At 41.3% G+C, this 23,024-nt stretch overlaps 1 long non-coding RNA gene across 1 annotated transcript; it reads right to left on the reverse strand.

The window, feature by feature from the left end:
* Positions 1-2,321: 2,321 nt before the first annotated feature.
* LOC113577283 lies at positions 2,322-21,846 on the reverse strand. Its single transcript, XR_003410614.2, has 3 exons — positions 21,795-21,846; positions 8,290-8,496; positions 2,322-2,398 (listed from the first exon to the last, which is right to left on the reverse strand). It is a non-coding gene; the product is annotated as an uncharacterized LOC113577283 (long non-coding RNA).
* Positions 21,847-23,024: the final 1,178 nt, after the last annotated feature.

Consider the following 23,024-nt stretch of genomic DNA (forward strand, 5'->3'; position numbering starts at 1 on the left):
ATTGTTAGCTGGGTCAGGCAGTAGGCTACTGGCTGGGTTTCAGATTGCTGTGAATAGTCAACTGGGCAGTTTAATCACTGTCTGTAAAGTGCAGAGAGCATCTTTCAGACACTCAGACCCTGCTGTAAATCCTGCAGACAGTGCAGCAAAGATGGCTTATCTCAGTCACACACAATACATTTCACACGGGGACGACAGATAAATGAACGCAGGGAAAACAGCATTCAGCTCCCCACCAACTGCCTACATTAGCGTTAAAAGGGTAATATATTACAGCGATAATACTGAACACTGCAGCACTGGAATGTGTTTTGACTTAAATGGAGAAACACTCAGACAGGGTAATTCAGGTGGAGATGGATTTATGGGCCTTAAAGCTGTTTTCTTTTTAAAGGAGAAAGAAAAAAACCCCAGATAATCAGATAGCAGTGGCCTGGAAATAACAGTGCGTATCAATGACCCATCAGCATATTTATAGTATGAAGCCATGATAAACCGTTACAAAACTTCTGCAAAGTTACTTTTAACTGTCTTTCTGTCTAGGTGAACATGCGGTAAGTGCAGTACCTACCTGTAACCAATATGGGGAGGCAGAGACCAGATAAAAGCTAAGAAAACCTGACGTGCCATTTTAGGTGCTATTTAGTTTCTGTGAAAGTCGCTTTTAGTTCATGCCATGTACACATAGGATGCCTAACGTCATATTTCTACATTATTGGGAGTAGAATAATTGACTGTCTGTGGCTTAATAATAACAGCATTTAAAGCTCGGCAAGACATATCCTGCTGTAGACATACAGTACTTTTTCTCACACAGCCCATAATGCGTTGTTTTTCCCAAGATGTTCCTCTTTTTAATCAGTAACAGTTTTACAGCTTCTGTGACTACTAAACATTCACACATGAAAGCTCACACACACACATACACATTCAAGTGCACCCTCTCTTTTGTGCAGAGCCCTGTGATCTGTCCTTATACATGTGCTATGTAGTTCTTCAGGGCTGCAAAGAGTAAGCTGTTAATCATCTGAAACACATGCACAACCAAGCATGCTCAGACACACACACACACACACACACACACACACACACACACACACACACACACACACACACACACACACACACACACACACACACACACACACAGAGATACAGACACACACAAACACATGAACTAGGCAGAAATAGGACTGCAATCTAAGGTACCCCTCATTTATAAGTGATAAAATTCAGCATGCATAGCAGTGGACATAGGGACACGGAAACACACACTCATAGTGACACACACACACACACACACACACAGACACACACACTCACACTCATAGAGTCATAGATACACACACAGGGTGTAGCACCTAGTTTTGAGCCCTGGCACTTTGAAACTAGCAATGTGCATAATGTTAGTTAGCTGCTGACCTGAGGCTGACATTGATGATTGCGGAAACGCTGCATGTTTCATTATACTTACCTATTACAAATCCTTACTTGCAAATCCTGTGCCTAACTAGCTTCTGTTACTACAACATATTTACTGTTGCCACTTTAGACTCACCTGTTTTCTGAAAAAATTGGCCAGAAGTTGTCATCTGCTCTCTTTTTGTTCTCTCGCTCTCTCTGCACACACACACACACACACACACACACACACACACACACACACACACACACACAAAGAGCACTTACTAGAGCTATTGTAGTCAGCCCTGTTAGTCCCTTACATCTTACATCTAACTCCTCAGTTGAGAGACACAGAGAGTGAGAGTGGAACACACACACACACACACACACACACACACACACACACACACACACAGAGAGAGAGAGAGAGAGAGAGAGAGAGAGTGAGAGAGAGAGAGAGATGGAGAGAGATAGAGCATGTGTATATGTGTATGAGAGGGAGGGAGAGAGAGAGAGAATTATGTTCAAGGACAACGTATACAAGTCTGCAATTAGATGGAAAAAGAGCAAAAGTCAAAAGGCTCCCTGGTACGTGCACACACACACACACACACACACACACACACACACACACACACACACACACACACACACACACACACACACACACAAATGGAGAGAAAGCCTATGAAATAAGAGCTCACAAAGGAACCACAGACTCTGTCTCTCTCTCATTCACCTTTTTAGTCTGTGTGTCTGTCTCACTGAAGACTGAACCTTCAGGAAGAGACAAGCACAAAATCAATTCCCCCTCATTTGAAACTGAGTAGAGAAACCAGAGGGGGAACTAGTCCCACTCATATTTATTGATCAGAAGTGACGTGTGTTTGTAAACAGTAAACTGAGTCACACAGACACTGAATCATTTATTAGTTATTCCGTCTCATTCTTCTCTTCTTTTTCTTTCTCTCTGTTGACCAAAGAACTGGGGGATCTGAGAAAGACAAAACAAACTTGTTCAGAACATGTTCCCAAACCACTGCACGCACACGCATACACGCACACGCATACACACACACACACACACACACACACACACACACTGTCAGGCTGAGGTAGTATGTCTGACCATGTGACCTCACCTGCTTCCTCAAATCTGTTAAGATTACAGAGTTCTTTTTGATGGTGTCTGTGGTACATGTGTACAAATATGAAATAAAGATTTTCTTTAAAGAGCTTGTCTGTCCACAGAGCATCCTGTCACTATCAGACAGACAGAGAGAGAAACAGAAGGGAGACAGAGAAGGGAGGAAAGAGAGAGAGAGAGAGAGAGAGAGAGAGAGAGAGAGAGAGAGAGAGAGAGAGAGAGAGAGAGAGAGACAGGAAACACATACAGAAAGAGAGAGAGATTTTTTTCCTGGGACCTCTTCCTGCTCTTTGGAGCTTTACTGGCTGATTCCTTTTTGATCCATTGAAGTTTTCAAAGTTGCCCAAAATACACTGCTTCTTGCTACAGAATGCATTTCCATAGCAGCTGCCTCAAGCTGGCTGTAGGCTATAGGTTATACTTCAGGTGTGGGAAATACATGCGTTACCTGGGCTGTGTCAGCAATTTGTAAGACATGTTGGCTTAATTTGGAAACTACAGGTGACTTACATTGTATTATGTAGAGAAAATCTGTAAGCTACTATTACAAAGCATTGTGTACTGTAGGGTAATCTATATAAGAAATGTGAAAGGGTTACATAGGTTAGTGCTTCTGTTCAACACTATGGGTGATGCTAAATACAGTTACTGTGATTACCATGACTCAGGACAACGGTGTCAGCTGACACTCCATCAACCCACAAAGACACATACACACACACACACACACACACACACACACACACACACAAATCAAAGCAGATCTTGAGACAAAGCTAAATTTCTTCGTTATGTAGCTGTTATGTAGAGCAAGCCCTGGGGAATCAGATATCTGAAGGGGCGATGGACAGCTCAGTGACACCGAAGGCTGTCAGGCATCGAGAGATGCAATCCTGCTGCAGGCAGCTTCAGGACAAAAGCCTTCATCACACAGATGTTAGGGGGCTTGACCAAAACTGTGTAACAGGAAAAAAGTACTAAAAAACCCTAAATAGACAGTGAACAAGCAAAGTAGCTAATAAACTGCTAATTATTCTCTTGCTCATGTGTACCAGGGTAAATCACATTGATAATTAGCACTAACAATCACAAGAAACCCCTGGTAGAACGCTTCACTTTCTGATAAACTAACCCACATTTTCATTCGTGCTCAGTACAGGCTGGAAGTTTCAAGGTCAAAATAGGATACATTGCCAAAGTTAAGATCCTGTGTGACTTCCAGATACAGGCTGACAAAATGATAATGGCTAACCAACTGGACATAGTAGTGATGGACAAACAGCAGATGAGGCCTGTAGTGATAGAACTAGTAATACCAAGTGATAGCAACATTAGGAACAAGGAACACGAAAAACTCAAGAAATACCAAGGGCTGAAAGAAGAGAAAGAAAACATGTGGAGGGTGAAGGCAACAGTGATTTCTGTGGTAACTGGAGCACTATGGGCTGTGATCCCCAAACTGGGAGAATGGCTCCAGTAGAGCCCAGGGTCAACATCTGAGCTCTCCATCCAGAAGAGTGCAGTCCTGAGAACAGCTAAGATACTATGTAGGACCCTCAAGCTCCCAAACCTCTGGTAGAGGACCCAAACTTGAAGGGAAAAGAGAGTACACAGGAGTAGTAGTAGTACACAGAGTACACAGGAGTAGTAGTAGTACACAGAGTACACAGGAGTATGGCAAATGGGAGAATTTTATATATATATATAAATAAAAAATCTACCATTACTGCAAGGCACATTGCAATAATAAAAGATCTGTTTGCATTGCCAGTTGTTGCTGCAGCAGCAATGAAGTTCGGAACTTGGAACTTTAGAATCCCATGTAATGAATCTTTCCTGATATAAAACATTTTAAATATATTTAAATTTACATTTACATAAGTACTAATTCAGCCAGTCAATATTGGAGTAGGGTCAGTTGTCCTTTAAATATTCTGCAAATAGATGGGTCTTCAGTAATATAAATTGTCATTTCCTAGAACTGTGCTTACACAGGCACACACACACACACACTGGCAGCTTTTCCCTATCTGGAGTCAATAACACATCAGTCTAACTAACCATATACTGTGTGTGCAATTATTAGGCAAGAGAGTATTTTGACCATATCATTTTTAAGCATATTTTACAACTCCAAGCTGTATAAACTTGAATGCTTAATGGATTTAAACTTATCAGGTAATGTGTATTTATGTAATGATGGAGAGTGCACCATATATCAAGGCAAAATGGTCCAAAAAAAGATATTTAACTGACTCTGAAAAGTCAAAAATTGTAAAATGTCTTTCAGAGAGATGCAGCACTCTTAAAATTGCTAAGATATTGGGGCGTGATCACAGAACCATTACATGTTTTGTTGCAAATAGTCAACAGGGTCGCAAGACACGTGCAAATTAACTGCCAAAAAACATGCAAATTAACTGCCAAAGATTTGAAAAGAATCAAACATAAAGTGACCAGGAACCCGTTATCCTCCAGTACTGTCGTATTCCAGAACTGCAACCCAACTGGAGTGGCCAGAAGTACAAGGTGTTCAGTACTCAGTGACACGGTCAGGTAAAGGAAGGCTGAAATCTGACCACCACTGACCACCACTGAACAAGACACATAAGGTGAAACGTCACATAAGGTGAAAAGACTGGGCCAAGAAATATGTGAATACAGATTTTTCAAAGATTTTATGGACTGATGAGATGAGAGTTACTCTTGACTGACCGGATGGATGGGCCAGTGGCCGGATCAGTAACGGGCACAGAGCTCCACTTTTAAGAAGACACTTTCTTCAAGCAGGTACAGGACAAAGTCTGCATCTTTCAAGAAGACCATGATTTTTATGCATTGCTCCATTGCATGCATCAAAGTACTCCACTGCATGGCTAGCCAGTAAAGGCCTTAAAGATGAAAGAATAATGACATGGCCCCTTAAGCCCACCTACCTGCACTACCTGACCTTTTTAGCAGAAATACCTAACATACAAGATATCAGGAATGTCTTAACTGGAAAATGCTACATTAATATAAAAAATCATCAGATTGTGCCGTGACATATGTAAGAACAACCCTGCTCCTGTGATACTCCCAGCCCTGCACAAATCAGTTGGAACAGTTTGCACAAATCAGTTTCCACAAATCAGTTGGGACAGGTATGGTTTATTCAGGCCCATGGTGTATTACAGGACAACTAGAAATCAGTATCTTAGGAAAAGACTTGGAAAAGCTTCCTTCGTTCTTATCTGGATTGTGTATGGTAAGTTATGGATGGAATAGCACTTCATGATTAGATTTTTTGTCCATAGTCATTTAAAATAAATTGTATTGTGTTTAAAGCTCAAATAAATATTTTCCCAAGTAATAGAAATACCCCAACTCTACTCAGTTATAATAAGATTATTATTTAACATTTCCATACTGTAAAGTATGCATTCATTGGAAGAAAAGGTGCAAAAAGTAAGAGCACAATAAAAAGATTGTCAGCCTAAAAAAACATCATGTGGTGGCTATTAAATAGGATTTGTTCAAGTGAAAAAAATATCTTGATAGAAACAAAGTAAGGTTCAGATCAACAAAGGCAGTATTTAACACCAGTCTAAATCACAGAAACACTTTAAGTCAACTTCTATCTCATTCTATGGTACATCTTAACATACAACTCCCAGGTGTTAATCAAACCCAGCTTTTCAGTCACATGTTGCTTGACAGGATGTGACCACTGTTTTATATATAAGTATATTTCCACTCTCAATACATTTCAATGTATTCAAATAGCTACCCTCACTATTTCCCATAATATTGTTTGCACATTGACCTCACCAACACAATGTCAATAATCTTAAATATACAACAGTGTTAAATACTGTTTTGTTTTCAGCATTATGTGGACTACATACACACTACTGTACTGAAAAAAGCATATTAAACCAACAATACAACTACTCAAGCAACAGACAACAGACAACAGACAACAAATATCAACTGCTTTAAGTACAAAGATGTAGTAATGACAGACATAATGGACCAACAAATCCTTGAGTAAAAAAGTAAATAAATTGTGTTGATTAATATTATTTCTTTAATTGTTTATCAATGTGTAGAGGACAGTTAGAAACAAAAGCTAAAACAGGGTGTGGTGAGGGGCACTGTGTCTGTGCTTCAGGCACTACGGGGAGTAGAGCATAGCGTAACAGTAAACAAGGTGATGACCTGGAGCTTTGGCTCATCAAGACAAGCTTGCAAAAGCAGTGCCATATCCTCTCTGTATTCAAAAATAAACAGAAAGGGTTCTTTGGCCTCTGGGCCAACTCCCTGAAAGTCTGGCAGTCCTCCCATCATAGACAAAAATCTCAGCTCCGTCACCTGCCCATGGAACAGCGTCTGATTTCTGTCTACCCATAGCATAGCAATTAGAGCTGTAATCAGATTAGAGCTGTAATAAGACATTTTGTCATCTCAGTCACAACCCAAATTAAAATGAGAAATACTCAATCGGAATTATTACCTTAAGAGTCCAAAGTCGATCTGTCTAGATCATACTTTGTCTAGTAAAAATGTCTTTCCTATTCACCAACAAAGTGAGAGAGAGAGTTGTATGCATACTGTAGTTGTTGGAGGCACAAGGGGAGGAGCTGCGAAAGGCACAGTCATAGAACCTACAGAAGGGGCTAACGAATAAGTTGTAGTACATGCAAGGACACACATATCCAAATGGGCATTTGGCTATATTCCACTGAACATGTTGTTGTAATTCATTCATATAGTGACCTACTAAATTAGTTAGGTAGCTACTTTACAAGTCAACATAACTGTTAGCCTAATATTACCACACAGTTAACACACACACACACACACACACACAAAACGAAATACTGATCATACATTACACACTGTATATACAGTTAACATAAAAAAATAATTTGGATGTTTAGTCATTAGTCATGCTAAACAGTGTGCGGAACTGTGTGTATTTTCACTTGCTACTTACAACTGATAACTTAACTTGCACAAAACACACTGAACAGACTGAAGTTAGCCATAATCCACTAATGTGATGTACTAATATATGTTGGCATGCCCCTTTGTCTCACACATTTGCAGCCTGTACCAAGAGATACCCTTCTCATTCATCAGCATTTCTCCTGTTACTTAATAAATAAGTTTTACATTTTGTACGTTTCGCCACAACCTGTCAAGTGTGGGTTGGTGAAATCCCTAAAGATGATCACTGAGTGCCACTGCTTTGTTTCAGCAAATTAGTCAACTGGACAGTAGACCAATACAATGAACAGCAAATAGACACATTTTCCTATTCAAATGTCATTTATGAATAGTAGCTCACAATGTATCCTTTTGTTTAAGGATCACATATCTGTGTGAAATCGGTGCTCTCTTTTAATGTCCAACATTAGTATGTAAGAAAAGTGCGGTCCGATATCAATTATATTGTGAGAAAAAATGGCTAGCTACCTACATAGCTAAACTACAAGCATCAGAAAAAGCAGCTGAACTGCGACCAGTGACAGCAGCAGCAGCCTCAAATGGACAGGAAGCACAGCGAAGTCCAGCTGCGGCAGCAGTCTCAGTGGGACCAGAAACAATGCAGTGATGACGGTCAACAGCAGCCTCGGCGGGACCCAGCCGAGACAGATTACATGACGTACCCACATGGACAGTGGGTGCATACAATAATGAGGAGATATTGACAAACATGAGGAGATATTGACAAACACAAATGGTGCACTAACATAGCTCCTGCTGGAAGGGCAGGCCCTGGAGGTGTGTCCCTGTCCCCGCAGCACACGCAGGGGGGCATGACCGCTCTGGGTCCAGACGTGCCGAGACGGAGTTCAGCCCACTCGTCGAAAGCCGCCCAGGGAGAGCCCATCATGGAGAAGAAGAGGCAGCCCCCTCGTGGGCTTTTGGTAGACCTGCCAGGTATTCATAACCCCCATCTGGAAGAGACAGAGAAGAGACGGCAGTAGCAACAGCTGGAGGCCTTACCGGGTCCCCATAGTGGTCCCAGAGGAGCCAGGCTGCTCCCCATGGGCTCGGTCGGGTAGCACTAGCCCCCCCCCCCCAAGAAATTCCAGTGGGGGTTCCCCAACTTGGCTGGAGTGGGCGGTGTCTTCTTCTGGTGTGGCCACGAGCTCTGGTTGAGGTCCTCTCCTGAACATCCAGGGATCCAGGCAGCAGCTTGGGATGTCAGAAATAGGGAGCCCTCTAATTTAGCCGTGGCTAGGGGATTATCCCCTGGCGTCAGTGCTTCCTCTCGGTGCGTGCCAGCTCTATGTCATTCTGAACGCTCAACCTTGAGTGCATCCTTGAGAGAGTCGGCGTCCTGTGGTGGTTGGTCATTCTGTGACGGCCCGAGTGCCGCAGGTCAAGGAGCAGGATGCAAAGACATCTCTTGACGAAGACAGACATTTATTACACATGATGAAACTAAACAAATTACGGCACTCACAATAAACAAACAGTGCAGCACGGTATAGCACATAAACACCAACACTTACACAATCCAGAACAAGAACATGACATGATACAATGAATGACAAAACCCAGGGGTTTATAAAGATGGAACAAATAAGGTACAGGTGTGTGCTATCAAGGGGACGAGGAGTTCTAATGAAAACAAACAACACAAACTACTCCACATGCACATGATAAGTGAGAAGGGGAGCATAGCATGACATAGCCGATATGAAAAACCTCAGCTTTACATTACACACAAACTACGTAGGACAGATGGAGAGCAATTACATATTTTTTACCCATTATATTTACATCTACATGTATGGCATTTATCTGATGTGATCTACAAAATTGCTTTTAGCTGTCTACTTAGAACAAGTAGTTTAGAACTGATTAGAGTTACATTATGTATAGTAGGCCTATGGAAAATCGGTACCAAGGAAAGTGGAGCCCCTTTGTGTTGACTATTCCTGGACACCGAAGAGGAATGTTTCTGAGGCTAAATATTCACGAAATTCATACACCTGTACATATTTTAATGTGTGATGACAGCCTTGTTTTTGAATAAGTAATATGTACTTATTGTAAATGTCACATGCCTGAGAGAAACATATTTAAAATTGAATTCAGTGTAAAAAGAACTATGAAGACCACATAATATCAGTCAACAAACTTTAGTGACTAAAAGGAGGTGAAGTGACAGCATATCATCCCAGTTTACCAGAACTCTCAACGCCCATGGACCCCCAGATCTGCAACTTTACCTAAGATGACAGGTATTTAATAAAATACCTGACTGTACAGCCTTAAATACCGATACTGTGTCTGTCTCGAACGTTAACAGAAAGGTTAGTTCATAGTGTAGGGGCTTCATGGGAAACGGGAGCTTTATAGGAAAAGAGGAAGGATGGAATGTCAGTCTTTCAGAGTAAATAGATGGAAAAATGTTTACGTAAACTGCAAAGCCAGGCATCTTTTTATTGTTGTTTAAACTGCTCATGTTTTGATGGACTCCCATAATTCATATTTTCTCAGGCACTTTTGTGTTCTGTGCCGATGCATTGTGGGTTTTACGAGTTCTGCTGTCAGCTTTTCATTATATAGATTGTATTCAAATCACGTCTTTCATACAGAAAACAGGTTGTGTCGCATTTCACAAGTAAATATTAAAATGTTCCTCTGCACAGACCGGCAGCAGATGGATGAGGGTGGGTTTACTGAGTTTCTCAACTAAATTCAGTCAGCCACAAGCAAACAGCACCATGGAGTAGGTCCTACAGCTGCCTTCCCCTACGACCCTCATACATTTCTCATGCTAAGAATTTTTGGCAAGCAGAAATTAGTTAATTTCAAAAAGCAATGCAGTCTCGTATGGGCTGAAAAATAATGTCCCTGGTGAGATAGAGACAGAGGGAGGGAGGGAGGGAGGGAGAAAGAGAGAGAGAGAGAGAGAGAGAGAGAGAAAGAGAGAGAGAGAGAGAGAGAGACAAAGAAAGAAAAGCTTCTGGTCTTTCCCATTATGGCACTTTGTCCTTTGGCGAAGGGTTATTGATCTCTAGCTGCATTAGTCTGCCTTACTCTACAAAGCTCCTCTGCTATATCATATACTGTATATATTAGTTTTTAGAGTCTGGATATTGTCTAAATACCATGTGTTGTATTGTGCAGTGGTACCTGTCCCTGAGGGCTCTGTGAATTTCATAGTGCTGTGTTTTCTCTGCTTTAATATGGCCATCAGCCAAGCAGCTGCAGAGAGAAAGCAGTGGGAGGCCTGCAAAGACCCAGCTCACCGCTGGTGCTTGAAAACTGATGTCCTGCCAGCCGTGCAGAACAACTGACTCGAAAAAATCCAGCCAATAGAATGAAAGATATATTCACAGCCAATAGAATTAAATTGAAATTGTGAGGCAAATTTGATTGGTTGGGTGTGCATTGTGTGAAGAAGTTTTGCTTTATATTGTATTTAGACTACAATACATATAAGACAACAATACATTCAGAGACTGGAATAACAATTTTTTTTTTTTACTGCAATAACAAGATGTAGGAAATTAGAATTAAATAACTGTTTCCACAAGTAAGGTATTTATCTTTCATTTGTAATGTGGCAGGATTGCATCACTGTTGGGAAGTGGTGCATGGAGAACATTTTGTTACTATAATGACTCTGTAGTGTGGACAGAGACAGTGCTAAAAAGCCAAATCATGCTCAGTTACACATAATGTAGTATGGGAGCATGACGCAACATCCCCAGGAAGACTGGCAAGGAGTCAGCATTATCACACCATCACTCACACTCACTCTCTCTCTCTCTCTCTCTCTCTCTCTCTCTCTCTCTCTCTCTAAGTTTAATTATTTAATATATTTAATATATTCTTCTATGACTATAAACACAATTCTAATTCTATTAAAAGCATTAACAAAAACCTAACTAGGTGTAGTGTGTTTCTGTCTGTCTACGTTTCTCTCCTCTCTAGTAGAGTGTTTATAATTCTCTCTCTTGAGAAGCAGGTGCTCTGGTGTAGAGATTTCTGCCTCGAGCTCTGTAGCTCTGTAGCTTCTGAAATATTCCGGGCAGGTTAAACAGATCGGGAATCGCTCCTGCAGGCTGTGTGGTGGGGCGTCAGAGCGGGGCCACGCCAGCTTTACCCAGAGCCTCTAGAGTGTGTGCAAGGGTATAGAACAGGGAGCTGAGTCACTGACAGGACACACACACACCCCACTGAGAGAGATAGAGACTGGGGTGATCAGAGGGGTGGGAGAAGAGCGCAAGAATGAAAAAATGAAAGATGGAGCCAATGACGGGTGGGGGGTGGGGTTAGACAGGGAGAGTGACACCTGTTTTCTTCTTTGTGTAGGCCTGTCACCTAGTTCTGACTGGTTGACGATTTTCTCCTGTGCTGTATAATTGATCAGCTTGAGGCTGGATCTAAACACTCTCCCACCAACACACCTCATGCCTCTGCCTCACCCACTCCTTGTGCTCAGGGACAGAGATTCTCTTCGTGGGAGGGGCTTGGGGAGTGGACTGGAGGCTCACTTTAAAGTCTCTCTCTCTCTGTTTCTTAGTCTTAATTTTCAATTTGGAATTTAAATGAGCTTTATTAGCATGACAAAATCATACTGCATGTCATAAACAGAAGTAACAAACACAGATGAAGAATAGAGCAGTAAACAGCAGTATATACAGTACATACCCTGTACAGTGTTTATATACTGTAACGTGTATACATGTTTCTCTGTCCTCTCTCTGCCTCTCTTTCTGACTGTCTCTCTCTCTCACTCTTTCTCTCTCTATCTCTCTCCCTCCCTCCCTCTGAGACACATTTCTCCAAAGTGTGAACACATGCAACTTTTAACATATGTCTAAATTTAAATTCATTTGTGTAACCTGAGTCAGCAGTTCTGCCTTGCAAACTTGATCTGCAGGAAAAGGATTAAGCTACTAACATTTAAATGACCCCAATTTTCACATGGATTATGTAGCCTGTGTGTGTGTGTGTGTGTGTGTGTGTGTGTGAGTGAGTGTGTGTAAATCCTGGGAACTTGCTAAACTAAATTAGGCTTGATGCTTCACAGATGGAGGGATCTAGTAGGAGGAGAGAGAGGAATCAGCCCACTGTGTGTTATGGACTACCACACACACACACAAACCACTGAAATGTGTGAGGGTTCTCACAGGACTCTGTCAGAGTTAGACATGCAGCTTCTATTACCACACAGCAGAAAAGGCCCATTTTTTATACTAGATCCTCTCTCTCTGTCTCTTACACACACACACACACACACACACACACACACACACACACACACACACACACATACACACACACACAGTCTTACATGTAAAAAAAAAAAAGATTAAGGCACCATACACCTGCTTTCTCTCTCTTTTACTGGTTTAGATCTAAAACAGCATATGGAAAACTACTTGATAGCTTGATGACAAAACCAGGCATGGTGTCCCAGAGGAAAGAAACAGAGGAGAGAGTCCAGTGGGATCTGAGTGAAATCTCTGATTGCCATGTGATAATTACAATGGTTTCTATGCTCTGTGAATTAGTTCTATTAGTCAAATAACTAATGCACATTAGCAACATGTGGGCAATGGCTTGATCCCCAGTGTCACAGAAGAATGAACATCAAACAGCTCTTTCAAACTAGTGTTACATTTCACACTGTGAAACTTTCACCCTACCCCTGTAAAGAGAAGCTTTGTGGTCAGAGTATTAAAACATGAAATGCTGAACTAATTTCCCTCATTTTACCTTATAGAGTCTGTTGGGACATTTCCTTTGCGAAAAGAAAAGGAGGAGTGTTTCCAGGTCAGGGTTCAGAGGAGACGAAGGAGTCATGCAGTGTGCTTCAATCAGGATGTCAGCGGCCATGCCCTAATCTCTGCAGGATTCCCCTCCACACCTCCCACCCCTCCACCCAGTGTGGAGGTGTGAAGGCTGGGTTGTGTGGGACACTCAACCTTCATGAACCTGTTACGGATCCTCTGTGTGGTCAATGACCTCGCAAAGAGCATATTGAGCTACGTAACTCATTTTATTTACAATGAATATTCAGGAGTAGAATTGCTCCCAGAAGCTATTAGTGGAAGATAGGTCCGGGGTGGGGTGGGGTTAAGAGGTCCTGGAGCACTCACAGGCTCCTCCCCTGATTACTCTACAGGCCTTTTTGCAGACCCCGCTCTTTTTAAATGAACTTCTTGCACCTGGAGCTAAAGGTGATTGGACAAAAACCACAACAGGCTGCAGTGGATTTACTGCCTCCAAGCAGACACTGTGCTGCAAATGAGTGTGCAAGCCTCCACCTAAACCCTATCAACACACACACACACACACACACACAACCAAAATCTAAAACTTACCCTTCTATGTTGGAATAAGAACTAGTGCAGCCTATTTTAAGGAAAAGTTGTATATATGCGTAAGAGTATGTATGTGTGTGTGTGTATCTATGTATGTGTGGGGGGTAGGAACATAACTTAATTTCAAGGTCAAAGCTCTGTTTCACATTAAACTCCAGCTCCCAGCATGCAACTTTGCTCTCTTTGCCCCAGAGCCAAGTGTACACCCCATAATTAGAGCCTAACAGCTATTCCCAAACAAGGAATTATTTTTAAGCTACTCAATTAAAGACAAAATAATAAAAAAGAAAGTGTAGATAATTTTCAGTGGCAATAAACCGGTAGTGAGAGGTCCATCCTCTGAAAAACCCTATGACTGCACAAATGACACAATTTACACCCATAAAATGTTAACAAAACATCAATACCCCATTTTGGAGTATTTGTTTCAGTTTGGATGAAGGAAAATTAAAATAATGTAAAGAATTACATTTACCTGATGCTTTTATCCAAAGCAACTTATAATTATGACAGAGTACAATTTGAGCAATTGAGGGTCAAGGGCCCAACAGTGAAAACTAGGCAGTGAACCAGCAACCTTCCAATTACAACTCAAGTACCTTACCCACTGAGCTACCACTGCCCTAGTAGGAAAACACTCATGGCCACACACAAACATCCCCTCCAACACACACACACACACACACACACACACACACACACACACACACACACACACACACACACACACACACACACACACACACACACACACACACAGGGAGGACTATAGGATCAGTGGCAAGGAAAATGGAAATCATTTTCCCCATGGTTTCCCATGTGATCTTCTCTTGGGACTTAGGGCTTTTGTTTAAGTGAGTGCCTGAATCATAAGATCAGGGGGACTCTGGGAGGAGAGACAGAGAGTGCCTGCAGACATCTGCATAAACGGAGAGGGAGAAAGAGAGATGAGAAGGACGAGGAGGAAGAGAAGGAGAGAAAGCAGAGATAGAATGACACACAAGCACACATCGGTGTTTGATGTTTGACAACCAGTCAGAATTGCCAGTGTCTTTAGGTCATTAAAGTCCCGAACAGGAGTCTAAAACAGAAGTTCAGGAGCTGTAAGACTCACTCTGTGTTTACTGACAGCGTAGCACATGCTGAGTATGGTGCTGGAGGTGTCTTCTGGAACAGCAAGGAAGGTCCGACATTCACAGATTGCAGTGAAGCACTCAATCACAATTAATGTGGCAATAAAAATATTCACTTTTCCCCCTTTTACTTGCTTTCATTTTATTTTTCTTTCTTCCTTCCTTTTTCCCCACACTATAAAAAGTCATGGCCCTCTAGAGCCCTAAAGCACTACAAAGTCTGCATTTAAAATTTACAGCAGATCTTAAGCAATGCAGCACACAGCTGGAACTGGTTAGAGAAAACAGACACACAAAGTTACACAAACACGTGCAGACACACGCGAGCGCGCAAAGCCACGGACAGAAAGATAGATAGAGGGAGAGGTAGAGGGAGAGAGAGATTGCATTTGTGTTTATAGAGCGTGCCTGGCTATCACTCATGCCTAAGGATACGACTATCGACAGCAAAGGCTTCGGGCCTCAACACCAAGCGCTTATCTGGAACACACACTGGAACAGCTCTCTATCTGAGGATGGATCGGGACTTGGAATCCCACTTGAATGGCTTTCTGTCCAAGTGAGCTGGCCAGTTTCCCATCTTTTAATCTTGGCCAGGATAGGCAGAAGGTTTTATGGTCTTATTTTTAATGTGAAGCTACTCCATATCTGTAGTTTTGGGTTTTGTTTTATCATTCAGGTATGAAGGCTTCACTGTGCTATGCTGAGCTGTGTGAACGGGATGTGGGAGTAAGTAGATCTTACAGGCTGAGATACATAAATCATCGGAGGGGAGACAAATCCACGTGGATGAAAAAAAAATGTTTACACACTTCCCTTCCACTGGTTCAAGTAGTCAGGTGGAAAATACAAAAATAACCTATCTGCAATATTCATCAGAGTTTAACACTCATGCGAGGTCAAAGACTTTAGCACATGCGTACACACACACACAGCAGCTCCTGTCTGAACGCCCCTCACTTTCACAGCTGATGTGTCGTGGTGCAAAGGGATTTAGCTGTGTAAAAGTATGTAACAGCATACACACACAAACATACACCCACATACCTACAGGCACACACACACAGACGACAAGTCTGAACTCATTTAGTCTTATTTATAAAAGATACTATGAGGAACAGTGGCTTTAATTATTCATGATCACCAAGGCCAGCACAGGCCGATGCCATCCAGTATAGCTCAACACAGCTCTGCCCAGAGTAGCTCAGCCCCGGCCAGCTGAAAGGAACTGGCCTTAATTTAGTCTTTCCCATTCACTGGTTTGTGGAGAAAGTCTTCCACACATGCTTCCATTTCCTGAGGGCAGATGACCACATGAATACATGGTCTCAAAGTAACTCTTGTCACGCAGACCTGTGAAGTGGATAGAGAGAAACTGGAAGAGAGGGAGAAAGACAGAGAGGGGTGGGGGGTGTTTGGTTCACAGCAGCCTGGGGCGATTAAAATTTAATTGACAGCTTTCCTGAGAAAAATGCTCATCTCAAGAGTCCATCAAATTTTCATGCTGGTTGAAAATGGCTGTTTGCTAGTGGGTGATGCAATGCATTTAGATCTACCACAGGAACCCACTTCAGGGCAGAACATGGAGATGTAACCAACAGTACACACACATACCCACAGCTCTGACCCAGGGTCAGACAGGGCAGCTTCAACAGTCCATTAGTCTGTCTGAGATTATGTCCAAAGTGTGGCACCTCTGTGAAACGAAATCCAAACATGAACTAGGTAGACTTCCATAACATCTGTCTGAGAGGGTAACTTTTCAGACTTGCTTGATTTCTGTTTTCTCTCTACAGGGCGTTTACTGTAACGTCGTCACTCGGGGTCTGCTCTTCCAGACAGACAGTTAAAAATTCTCTGGGACGGCTTGAGTGCAGCTTTGCATTTCTGGGTTTTGATTTGTATTGCTTTAATGCTGTTCTCTAGTTATTATGACCTGTGATCTCAGCCTAGGACGACTTGTGATCTACACCTATGACGGTGATGGCTTGGCATATGGTGAAAATCTGAATGGATTTCCATAATCACTTGATGTGTGTTATGCTACTATAACTGGATTTAGGCCAAAGGCGTTTTCAGATGAGTCAAAATCCAGCATTAGTACCAGGTGCATTTGGGAATCATAACTCAGAAAGTACAAAAAGTTCTTTGAGATTTTGTAGTTTGTTCGGTATAGGAGTATATTAAGAGAGTCGAGGTGTAGGTGAGGCTCTGAGCTTGAATACTTCCCTCTGTAGATCCTGATATATGCTTCCTGTCTAATTCCTCTGACCTTCTCCTGCAAAATATTGTAATTATATTCATTGAGATCACACTGTGTGAAATGAAAGTACCTCTGCTGACACACATGTATACACACAAGTAAACTCAAGCATGTTCATGTGAGCACACACATACACATGCATACACACATGCATACACACATATAGACACAAACAATTTATCGTGTGTGTGTGCGTGTGTGTGTGTGTGTGTGTGTGTGTGTGTGTGTGTGTGCGTGTATGCGTGCGCGTGCGCACGGCATATGTGTCAGGATTTTCTCAAGGGAAAAACATGTTTATGTATATCACATGCATGGATGTCTTTGCAGAGGGTATTTATATGCACAGAGCAGAGTACGCAGACACACACACACACATAGGCAGGTGTGAGCATACATATTCATGAGTAGTTTGGACAAGTAGCCAATAAGCTGCATGTCAGAGGAGATTAAAGCGAATGACCTTTACCCGCCCTCAGGGAAAGGGCAAAGTCAGCAGGGGGAAAAAAACCCTTTCCAAGTTTCTCTCTCTCCCTCCATCTTTTCCACTGTTTCTCCCATCTCTCCCCAGTTCTCTCTCTCCTTTCATCCCTCCCTCTCTGTCTCCCTATCTCTTCAACCCTCTCTTCTTTCTTATTTCTTTCTCTTGCTGTTTGTTATTTCTCGCCATCATTCATGTTTGATTTCGTTCATTCCCGCTCTGTGTTTTTCTTTCTATCCACCTTATTCCCTCTTTGTATTGTAGGTGATGTCAAGTCCTAAGACCTTGCAGGTCAGCGTAATAGTACTACCTCCTGATAAAGCATGTGTCTGTACATGTGCATGCATGTGTGTGTTTTGTCAGCAGCGATGACGAGCATGAAGAGTTAAGACATCCACTGGCTGTCGCTGGCCCTCCCTCTGTGTATGCTGCATCTCTTGAATGCAGCGTGTAAACACAGCTATGAAACAGCAGTTTGGTTTTGTGAATGCCTCTCAATGGCAATATAAATCCCATATAAAACTGGAACTCATGAATGGAATGTCAGGCTAGTTCTCTCGTTCGCTCTCTCTCTCTCTGTCACACACACACATACGCACACTCTTCTGGCTTCTTTCCCTGCTGATACCGTCACCTGCATCCACTGCATTGACCAAATGACAAGAGACAGACTACCTCAAACTCAAACACCTTAACTGAATTGGCTGATTACACATGAACTATCCAAGAAATAGCAGATAACAGTGTCTCAGAAGAGAAACTACATAGTAGAACCTCCAATTCTGCCAGCTGTAGCAGAGTTAATAAAACGAATTAGAACTGAACCTAGGTGAAGATTTAAACTAAATTACCCAACGTCAAAACTTATTACACAAATGTAATAATAGTAAAACTAATAATAATAATAATAATAAATGCTGCTACTACTACTACTAACAACAACAACAACAACAACAATAATAATAATATTAGATTAATACTACACTTTTACTAAACCCAAAGCACTACAAACCAACAAAATGCCTCAAAACTAAATATGAAACATATATGAAACATTAATGAAGGCTAAACTAAAAAGATGAGTTTTAAGAAACTTATTTAAACAATCTAAAGTAAGAGGTTATGTAAAACATTCTATAATCGTGGTGCTCTACAAGAAAAAGCTCTCTTACTCATGGGTTCAACTTTGCAGGTTGCTGTAGAGTGAGAGAACTAACACAGCTTAAAGAGTGAGGAGTAAAAAAAACCTCACCAGGTTACAGAGGTAAACTGGGGCTAAACCATGAACAGCTTTATATGTTAAAAAAGAGCTTTAAAATCAATACGTACATGCACAGGGGGCCAGTGTAGCTCAGCAGTACAAGAGTAAAATGAATGCGAGATGAAGTGTGAGGGGGAACTCTGGCAGCAAAATGATGCACACACTGAAGGCTCTGGAGGTTTTTTGAAGGAAACCTAGCAAAAAAGAGCCTTAGAATTGTCCAGCAAGAAACAAAGGCATATACAAGCTTCTCAGCATTAGAAGGTGAGAGAAAAAGCTTATGCTTGACACTATTACATAAATGGTGGAAAGAGGTTTTGGTAATGTTCTTGATGTGAGTGCCAAACATTAACTGATTATCAAAAATTACTCCTAGGTTACGTATTTGTGTAACATGTGAAATCTGAGCATCACCTATAATGCCTACATTCAAGCATGGATGACTGACAGTTAAAATCCAGTCCAAGAATAATTTATCTGAAGAAAATTCTGTTGCATCCAGATTTGATGGAGGATAGGCAGACATTAAAACACAAGCAGATGCCAAATTGCTCTTAGTGCTGATTAAATTTGGGTATCATCAGTATAAAAGTGAAAGCTCAAGCCGAACCTCCTAATGATCTGCCCCAAAGGTAACATATAAATACTAAACAGTAATGGCACAAGGACAGATCCTTGAGGGATGCCTTGGCAAAGCAGTACAGTATGAGATTTATTACTAATGAATAAGACAAATTGTGAACGGTTGGAAAGGTAAGCTATGAATCATCTAAGCATATTCCAGATATACCCAGATATTTTTCTGTGCAATCTAACAGTGGGGAGTTGTGACCTATATGGAGGGCAGCACTAAGGTCCAACAAAATAAGAATGTTCAGAGTTCCTGAGTCTGCTGACACAAGAAGATCATTCACAGTCCTCATCAATGCAGTTTCAGTGCTGTGCACATCTTGAAAATCAGACTGAAGTGGTTCAACTTTATTGTGTAACAAATGTCCTTGAAGTTGGGCTGAAACAACACACTAAATGACTTTAGGCATGAATGGATAATGATTAGAAATCGGGCAATAGTTTGTAAGGCTGTATGTATTATAACCACAATTCTTTGGAACACCAATGACAGCAGCTAGTTTCAGTTCAGGTTGGGCAAAACCAGTAATGAGAAAATAATTAATAATAGTAGTGATTACAGGACGAAGAGCCAGCAAACATTTTTAAAGAGATTAGTAGAAAGGGGGTCAAATATACAAGTTCCAGACTTAATGTAAGAGACCCACAAATTTAAAGGCAGACACTCAAAATATGTATATTGCATAAATATGTACATATAATGCATTGGTAAATTATAGCCCAGAAGAAGAAAATAAATAAATAAATAAAACTAAACTTCAATTACAAAAAATAGTAAAACAAATGTAAGAGGTACACACACACACAAACACACACACACACACACACACACACACACACACACACACACACACACACACAGCAAATAATTCATTCTTCAACAATAAATAGATCGTCTAGAATTGTACCGGTGGGGCAAAGCGGAAACCCAGGACTCAAAGTATAGCTTTTGGTGGTAGAATACTGAGCATTTAACTGAGAGCATTTTGTCACCTGCACCCAACAGCACAGAAGGGTTTGGCTCGCATTCTCTTTTCATACGACTTTCAAATGAGGAAAAAACACAGCCTCTGGGCACGCTATTTATTTACACGCATAAATTTGGCTGATTGTGTAACGCACACTGGAACAATACACGAAAGGCTCATACACGGTGAGGAAAAGGGGAAGTTTACAACGCAGATGGAGAAACGGAAGTCCACTGCTGAACAGCGGAGTAAGACTCGCACGCTTACGAGTCTATTAACTAGAAGCAACGTGGAAATGACTCTGAATAGGCAGGAGAGGCGTAACGGACCCATCGTTGTTCTTGTTCGTGCGTGACCGACACGCTTAAATTTGGCCGAAGTTGCCTTTTCATCTGTACGTCATCCGGTTTACCGTTGCAAACCATATGTGAGATTACCTGAAAACGAAGTATGTTCACAAATCTGATTGTATTTCATCGGACATTCAACACTGTGACATTAGAAACGCATTAGTAAAGCGCTCTAGATCAACTAAAATCGAATCATTTAGATAGGGAGTTCTTTTATAACATAAGTTTTAGAAAAGAGATAAACTCCCCTCAGTTTGAGCGAAATGACAGCACCGACCGCTTTCCGAAAAACTATATGTGGGTTTGCGTTTTTGAGGTTGTGTTACATGTATACGTTTAGGCCACAACACACACGCGTACTACACAGCAGCAGGTGCATGGACTTCCGTATTCCGCGCTCGGTTTCTTTTGATAGTGCACATCGCTTATATGCTCACTGGATGGAAGATCGGCATAGATAAACCAAGCTCAGAGAAAACACAAATTCGAAACTCCTAATGGTGAGTACACACGTGTGCATGCCGGGAATGGATAGAAGTAGACAGTGACTATGTTGCTGGGTGAATATGCTCGTGTGCTTTCCTTCACTGTCTCTGTGTATGCGCCTCCCACACGTACACGCACAATCACACGTGAGCGTGATTGTTTGTCCTCTGTGTGACCTTCCCTTGTCTGTCTTTCTAATCTACGCACGTCTGTAACAGTATTTACATGAGGAGCTGCTCAAAAATGCTGTGTAGGCTATAAAAATAACACACACACACACACACACACACACACACGAACCAAAGTGTAAAAAAATAATTCTCTATGCTTACCTTTCAGTAAAACCCAGCTCCAGTAAATCCCTGGAGTGTCTGTGTGTATGTGCATAAAAGGCATTAAGTGAATTTGTGTGTGTGTGTGTGTGTGTGTGTGTGTGTGTGTGTGTGTCCCACACAATGCAGTACAGTGTGAGGTTTTTGTAAGGTGCATTGTAAGAACAGTTGAAACCACAACAGACTGTTAAGCCAAGTCTATGAGAATGGTATTGTTTCTAATTATATATCATAGCAATATTGGAAATATTTGCTTTCAGGCCTGTCCTCAATATTGATGATTTTGCTGTGTTTTGCTGTTCTCCTAAAGCTTGAGCAAAAGCTTGATTATCCAACCAGCATATGGCTGACACGCATATATACAAACATTCACTCTTAAGTGAAGAAAGCCATGGGGTGAAACAGAAGTAAAAGCTCACAATATTTATTAAAGCAGGCTATCAAAACTTACATTAATAACGGATTTGAACATGTATTAAAGGTCCAGTGTTAAATAACAAAAAAAAACAAAACATTTTTTTTCCCAGCAGCCAGAGTAATTTCAAATGTTTCTACAATGTTTATTTGTCAAATGTTATGTTTCAAGTGTTTCCTTCCTTAGAGTTCCATGGGGCATAATTTCAAGATTGCAGAGTTTTGAGGAATGCTTCAATATCGTCAAGATTACCTGAGATTATTGTCCTGGGATGATTTCCTATGTATCTGCTATCTGCTCAATTGTATATGGTGGAAAGCGATGGGCAGTATTTTCTGTGAGTGAGTGTTTAGCCTCTGTCTGCATCAGCTTTAGTCCACCAGTTCAAATAAATACGAATTCACTTCATATAGAAACATTTCAGCCTCCTTGTTAAACATGTTTATGTTTATGTGTGATAAGAATGCTTACAGGAGTTGACTCTGTAACTAAGGGTGCTCCTGCTGTAATAAGGGATTGAACCATCGAGGACACAGGACTACATGTAAAAGGTACTAGCTGTCAAGCTACATGTAGCTTTTTCAGCAAGTACATTATAATACCTATTACGAATTCACAGAATAACCAAGGTCACAATATTGGTAAACTCTTTCTGATGCTTGCGTTTGCATTGAAAATTGGTTTATGAGAGTTTTTTGTCTGCAACTCTAAAACTAAACATTTAAATAACAATATAAACCATTTTTAAATTACCATAAATGCAGCAAAAGATGTATTTTTAGGTTTAGCATCGGACCATTTCTCTCACTCACTCT

Source organism: Electrophorus electricus, chromosome 4 (assembly GCF_013358815.1).
Source record: "Electrophorus electricus isolate fEleEle1 chromosome 4, fEleEle1.pri, whole genome shotgun sequence".
In the NCBI taxonomy this organism is placed as follows: domain Eukaryota; kingdom Metazoa; phylum Chordata; class Actinopteri; order Gymnotiformes; family Gymnotidae; genus Electrophorus; species Electrophorus electricus.